Below are 7,057 nucleotides of genomic sequence, written 5' to 3'. Positions count from 1 at the left end.
AAGCTGAATAATCAGTTCAGTCACTCAGTCATGTCCAACTCTTTGTGACCCCAAGGAGTGCAGCACACCAGGCTTCCCTGTCCATCACCAACTCATAGAGTTTGCTCAAACTCATGCCCATCGAATCATGCCATCCAACCAACTCATCATCCTCTGTTGCCCCCTTCTCCTCCTGCCTTCAATCTTGCCCAGAACCAGGCCCTTTTCTAATGAGCCAGTGCTTTGCATCAGGGGGCCATTGTAAATATATTCATTTTCTTGATCCATTCATCTCTTGACAGACACTGCATGGTTGTCTCCATAGCTTAGCTATTGTGAACAATGTTGCAATGAGAATGGGCATGCAGATAACTCTTAAAGATCCTGATTTCATTCCTTTGAACAGATACCTAGAAGTGCAAATTCAAGAGTTCTTTCCCTAACTCCACACTACCTGATATCTATGATCTCCTCTGCTCACCAGAGGGAAGCATGATTTGCTCTAAACAACAGGAAGGAGAACACAGCAAGGCTACTTCTTGAAATGGGAGCCTATTCCAGATGCTCATCTAGCTGGGAGATACTGTCTAATCCATGCATTATGAAGCCATGCACAGAGCCAACAATGCATCACTCTGCCATCTTTGTTTTGCAGCACTTGTAATTTGGGTAGAGCATGATCCAACCTGAACTTCAAAGCTGAGTCCTGACTGGCCTAAGCTAATCAGATAATTCCATCCAACTTATCATAGGAAGCCATGCCGTGTGGGGCTACCCAGGACAGGCAGTTCATGGTGGAGAGGTCTGACAGAATGTAGTCCACTGGAGAAGGGAATGGCAAACCATTTCAGTATTCTTGCCTTGAGAACCCCATGAACAGTATGAAAAGACAAAAGGATAGGATACTGAAAGAGGAACTCCCCAGGTTGGTAGGTGCCCAATATGCTACTGGAGATCAGTGGAGAAATAACTCCAGAAAGAATGAAGGGATGGAGCCAAAGCAAAACAATACCTAGTTGTGGATGTGACTGGTGATAGAAGCAAGGTCTGATGCTGTAAAGGGCAATATTGCATAGGAACCTGGAATGTTAGGTCCATGAATCAAGGCAAATTGGAAGTGGTCAAACAAGAGATGGCAAGAGTGAACGTCGACATTCTAGGAATCAGCAAACTAAAATGGACTGGAATGGGTGAATTTAACTCAGATGACCATTATATCTACTACTGTGGGCAAGAATCCCTCAGAAGAAATGGAGTAGCCATCATGGTCAACAGAAGAGTTCGAAATGAAGTACTTGGATGCAATCTCAAAAATGACAGAATGATCTCTGTTCGTTTCCAAGGCAAACCATTCAATATCACAGTAATCCAAGTCTATGCCCCAACCAGTAATGCTGAAGCTGAAGTTGAACGGTTCTATGAAGACCTACAAGACCTTTTAGAACTAACACCCAAAAAAGATGTCCTTTTAATTATACGGGACTGGTAGGCAAAAGTAGGATGTCAAGAAACACCTGGAAAGTGAAAGTAAAGTCATTCAGTCGTGTCCGACTCTGTGCAACCCCATGGACTGTAGCCTACCAGTCTCCCCCCTCCATGGAATTCTCCAGGCAAGAGTACTGGAGAGGGTTGCCATTTTCCTTCTCCACAGGATCTTCCCAACCCAGGGATCGAACCTGGGTCTCCTGCATTCCAGGCAGACGCTTTAACCTCTGAGCCACCAGGGACTCCAGAAACACCTGGAATAACAGGTAAATTTGGCCTTGGAACACAGAATGAAGCAGGGCAAAGGCTAATAGATTTTGCCAATAGAACACACTGGCCATAGCAAATACCCTCTTCCAACAACACAAGAGAAGACTCTACACATGGACATCACCAGATGGTCAACACAGAAATCAGATTGATTATATTCTTTGCAGCCAAAGATGGAGAAGCTCTATACAGTCAGCAAAAACAAGACCAGGAGCTGACTGTGGGTCAGATCATGAGCTCCTTATTGCCAAATTCAGACTTAAATTGAAGAAAATAGGGAAAACCACTAGACCATTCAGGTATGACCTAAATCAAATCCTTTATGATTATACAGTGGAAGTGAGAAATAGATTTAAGGGACTAGACCTGATAGACAGAGTGCCTGATGAACTGTGGACGGAGGTTCGTGACATTGTACAGGAGACAGGGGTCAAGACCATCCCCATGGAAAAGAAATGCAAAAAAGCAAAATGGCTATCTGGGGAGGCCTTACAAATAGCTGTGAAAAGAAGAGAAGAGAAAAGCAAAGGAGAAAAGCAAAGATATAAGCATCTGAATGCAGAGTTCCAAAGAATAGCAAGGAGAGATAAGAAAGCCTTCTTCAGCGATCAATGCAAAGAAATAGAGGAAAACAACAGAATGGGAAAGACTAGAGATCTCTTCAAGAAAATTAGAGATACCAAGGGAACATTTCATGCAAAGACAGGCTCGATAAAGGACAGAAATGGTATGCACCTAACAGAAGCTGAAGATATTAAGAAGAGGTGGCAAGAATACACAGAAGAACTGCACAAAAAAGATCTTCATGACCAAGATAATTACGATGGTGTGATCACTCATCTAGAGCCAGACATCCTGGAATATGCAGTCAAATGGGCCTTAGAAAGCATCACTATGAACAAAGCTAGTGGAGGTGATGGAATTCCAATTCAGCTATTTCAAATCTTGAAAGATGATGCTGTGAAAGTGCTGCACTCAATCTGCCAGCAAATTTGGAAAACTCAGCAGTGGCCACATGACTGGAAAAGGTCAGTTTTCATTCCAGTCCCAAAGAAAAGCAATGCCAAAGAATGCTCAAACTACCGCACAATTGTACTCATCTCACATGCTAGTAAAGTAATGCTCAAAATTCTCCAAGCCAGGCTTCAGCAATACATGAACCATGAACTTCCAGATGTTCAAGCTGGTTTTAGAAAAGGCAGAGGAACCAGAGATCAAATTGCTAACATCCTCTGGATCATGGAAAAAACAAGAGAGTTCCAGAAAAACATCTATTTCTGCTTTACTGACTATGCCAAAGCCTTTGACTGTGTGGATCACAATAAACTGTGGAAAATTCTGAAAGAGATGGAATACCAGGCCACCTGACCTGCCTCTTAAGAAATTTGTATGCAGGTCAGGAAGCAACAGTTAGAACTGGACATGGAACAACAGACTGGTTCCAAATAGGAAAAGGAGTTTGTCAAGGCTGTATATTGTCACCCTGCTTATTTAACTTCTATGCAAAGTACATCATGAGAAACGCTGGGCTGGAAGAAGCACAAGCTGGAATCAAGATTGCTGGGAGAAATATCAATAACCTCAGATATGCAGATGACACCACCCTTATGGCAGAAAATGAAGAGGAACTAAAAAGCCTCTTGATGAAAGTGAAAGAGGAGAGTGAAAAGGTTGGCTTAAAACTCAACATTCAGAAAATGAAGATCATGGAATCTGGTCCCATCCCTTCATGGGAAATAAATGGGGAAACAGTGGAAACAGTGTCAGATTTTATTTTGGGGGCTCCAAAATCACTGCAGATGGTGATTGCAGCCATGAAATTAAAAGACGCTTACTCCTTGAAAGGATAGTTATGACCAACCTAGATAGCATATTCAAAAGCATTATTTTGCCAACAAAGGTCCGTCTAGTCAAGGCTATGGTTTTTCCAGTGGTCATGTATGGATGTGAAAGTTGGACTGTGAAGAAAGCTGAGAGCCGAAGAATTGATGCTTTTGAACTGTGATGTTGGAGAAGACTCTTGAGAGTCCCTTGACTGCAAGGAGATCCAACCAGTCCATTGTAAAGGAGGTCAGCCCTGGGATTTCTTTGGAGGGAATGATGCTAAAGCTGAAACTCCAGTACTTTGGCCACCTCATGTGAAGAGTTGACTCATTGGAAAAGACTCTGATGCTGGGAGGGATTGGGTGCAGGAGGAGAAGGGGACGACAGAGGATGAGATGGCTGGATGGCATCACTGACTCGATGGACGTGAGTCTGAGTGAACTACAGGAGTTGGTGATGGACAGGGAGGCCTGGCGTACTGCGATTCATGGGGTTGCAAAGAGTCGGACACGACTGAGCGACTGAACTGAACTGAACGGATTATTATTTAAAGTATAATAATACTCTTCTTCATGATATTGTCCATGGTTATCTTGCATTGACATTTATCACTTAAGTTGATGTTTAGCTTTTTGTGGATACATGTTTCCCTGGTGGCTTAGACGGGAAAGAATCCACCTGCATTGCAGGAGACACAGGTTTGATCCTTGGGTCAGGAAGATCTCCTGGAGAAGGGAATGGCAACCCATTCCAGTATTCTTGCCTGGAGAATCCACATGGACAGAGGAGCCTGGAGGGCTACAGTCCCTGGGGTCAAAAAGAGTCGGGCATGACTGAATGACTCAGCACACACACATACCTGCTTCATCCTTTCCAGAAAGCTCCTTCAGGACAGGGAACCATCAGAACCGACTTCTCTCTTCTGTGGTGCACAGGAGAGGGCTCTGAGCTCAGTACTCGCCGAAGAATCCTTGAGTCAGTGGCCCACCTGCACCAGCTGGTGGGATGCAAGGATTTTCCTCCCGTCAGCTTTGGAAAAGTCTAGCTTTCTCATTTGCAAGATGGAGGATCTAACAAATTAACTTTAAAAATTGGCCAGTTAAGGGAAGTTTCTGAAGCTTCTTGACACGATGGGGGCAAGACATTCGCTCTTTGTGCCAATTGGAAACAACACCCAAAAAATGAGGCTCCACTACAGCTAAAGAGATTTGAGTTAGGTATCAAGAACTTCCTCGCTCTACCAGTGCTTTGGAGTGTGTTGCTATTTCCTTCAGGGGATCATCCCGAACCAGGGATCAAGCGATTGAACCTAGGTCTCCTGCATTGCAGGCTGATTCTTTACTGTCTGAGCTACCAGGGAAGCTGGGGTGAGGAGGATAATTTGGGGGAAAAGGAGGCGGGAATGAGGTGAAGAATTAATGATATAATTTCTCTCCAGCAACCCGAGCTCCTTGGGAGAAAGGTGTGGTAGGAACACTAGGTATTCTTATTCTGAATCAGAATGTCTTCTCTTTAAATCCCTTCTTCTCTTAATACTCTTAACAAAATGAACCATTTCTAGGAAAAGGGAGTAGGAGATCTGAGAAGTGGTTTTCCAGTTGAGTGGAGTGTTTTGGAACCTTTCAACCAGGTTTCCCAAACTTTCTTTTTTTTTTCCTTTCAGGATCAAATGTCGCCAACTGACCAGACACCATTCTGTCTAAACAGGAAATCTCCTATCCCTGACCCCAACCTTCTCCTCCCTTCTCTCCTCATTATATTTACCCTTTGACCTGAACATAATATAAATATTTAATCTCATTTATTACCTGAAGATCATCTGTGTTTATTTAGTGATAGTTACTTGAAAACGAAACAAAAACTACCGGATGGGATCAAACAACCAGCACATCTGATTTTTCCACTAAGGTAAGACTTTTTGGCGTTTAATTTAGATAACTGACTGGTCACTTCCCAAACACACTAGTCTTCTTGCTCTTGGCCTTTCCTAACATTCTCTCGCATACAACTTTTCTCTCTCTGGCAAAATCCGACCCACCTTTCAAACCCTATTGCAAACAGCCCCTTCTCTGTGAAGACTTCCCTGATGGCCCCACCTCACTCTGCTGGATCAGAGCTCCCTTCCCTGTCTTCCCGGAATGCCTTGGATGGACCTACATCCTCAGTCTTATCACAATATGTAATTCCCTGGCACCTACTAGGAGGTTTTCGGAGAAGGCAATGGCACCCCACTATAGTACTCTTGGCTGGAAAATCATGGACGAACAAGCCTGGTAGCCTGCAGCCCATGGGGTCACTAAGAGTCGGGCACATCTGAGCGACTTCCCCTTTCCCTACTAGAAGGTTTTAGAGGACTCCAGAATCACAATCCTTAACATCAGACGCTACAACTTTCTAGTTTCCAGAACAAAGGCAACTGTCTTAGCTTTTCGATGGGCCAGGGAGCTCATCTTACTAGATTTTATTTAATAAGCCCTCGACTTTTAGGAGATGCTATGCAGTCCTTGGAGGCTGGATATAGAAAAGGAAGAAAAGGGAATTGACTGGAAGAATAAAGATGGTGCTAAGGGAAACTAGAGAGAAGAGGCGAGGGAAGAGGAAGGATTTTTCTAAAGAGGGAAGAACATATCATTTGGGAGTGGCTGAGACCCCAAACATCTAACCCCTAAGTTAGTATCTCACACCCCAACCCTGAGGTCACCACAGCCTATGGTTTGGGGGTGTGGGTTCATCTGTCAGTCAGCTCTGTGTTAACTGCTCACCGAGGTCTGGATTACCGCCCTGGAGCAGGAACAGGATGAGGCATGGGCAGGCAGGTTCCCTCGGTCTGTCCTGGCACAGCTCACAAAGTCTGCCTCTTGGGCAGGACCTCCCTTTGGGTCTACCCTGCCCCTCCCATACCAAGCCTGATCTCCTTAGCCTGGGACTGGGAGCAGCCCAAGTCGGATCCCTGGGGATCAATTTCCCCTTTTAACCACTTGTCAGACCTTGCCAGCCCCTTGCTCTCAGTGACCCATGACTGCCCCAATCACTCAAGGGGTGACCCAAGGTCCTTACCATGTGATCCGGCCCCTGGTGACTTCTCTGCACTTTGTCCCTACCTGGCTTCCTTGCTGCTGCTATTGCTTTTTTTTTTTTTTTTTAAGTATTTAGTTAAGGCTTCCCTGGTGGCTCAGAGGTTAAAGTGTCTGCCTGGAATGCGGGAGACCTGGGTTCGATCCCTGGGTCGGGAAGATCCCCTGGAGAAGGAAATGGCACCCCACTGCAGTACTCTTGCCTGGAGAATCCCATGGAAGGAGGAGCCTGGTAGACTGCAGTCCATGGGGTCGCAAAGAGTCGGACTTCACTTTCACTTTCACTTTCTTTCCCTAGTGGCTCAGATGGTAAAGAATCTGCCTGCAGTGCAGGAACCCGGGGTTCTATCCCTGGGTCAGGAAGATCCCCTGGAAAAGAGAATGGCAACCCACTCTAGTATTCTTACCTGGAGAACCCCATGAAC

At 45.0% G+C, this 7,057-nt stretch overlaps 1 non-coding gene across 1 annotated transcript; it reads right to left on the bottom strand.

Moving 5' to 3' along the window:
* Positions 1-1,634: 1,634 nt before the first annotated feature.
* On the bottom strand, positions 1,635-1,706 carry TRNAS-GGA (transfer RNA serine (anticodon GGA)). Its single transcript has one exon. It is a non-coding gene; the product is annotated as a tRNA-Ser (tRNA).
* Positions 1,707-7,057: the final 5,351 nt, after the last annotated feature.

This window comes from Bos javanicus, chromosome 2 (genome assembly GCF_032452875.1).
Source record: "Bos javanicus breed banteng chromosome 2, ARS-OSU_banteng_1.0, whole genome shotgun sequence".
Taxonomy (NCBI): Eukaryota; Metazoa; Chordata; class Mammalia; order Artiodactyla; family Bovidae; genus Bos; species Bos javanicus.
The sequence above is the reverse complement of the archived record's forward strand: the minus strand, read 5'-3'. Positions and strand labels throughout refer to the sequence as shown.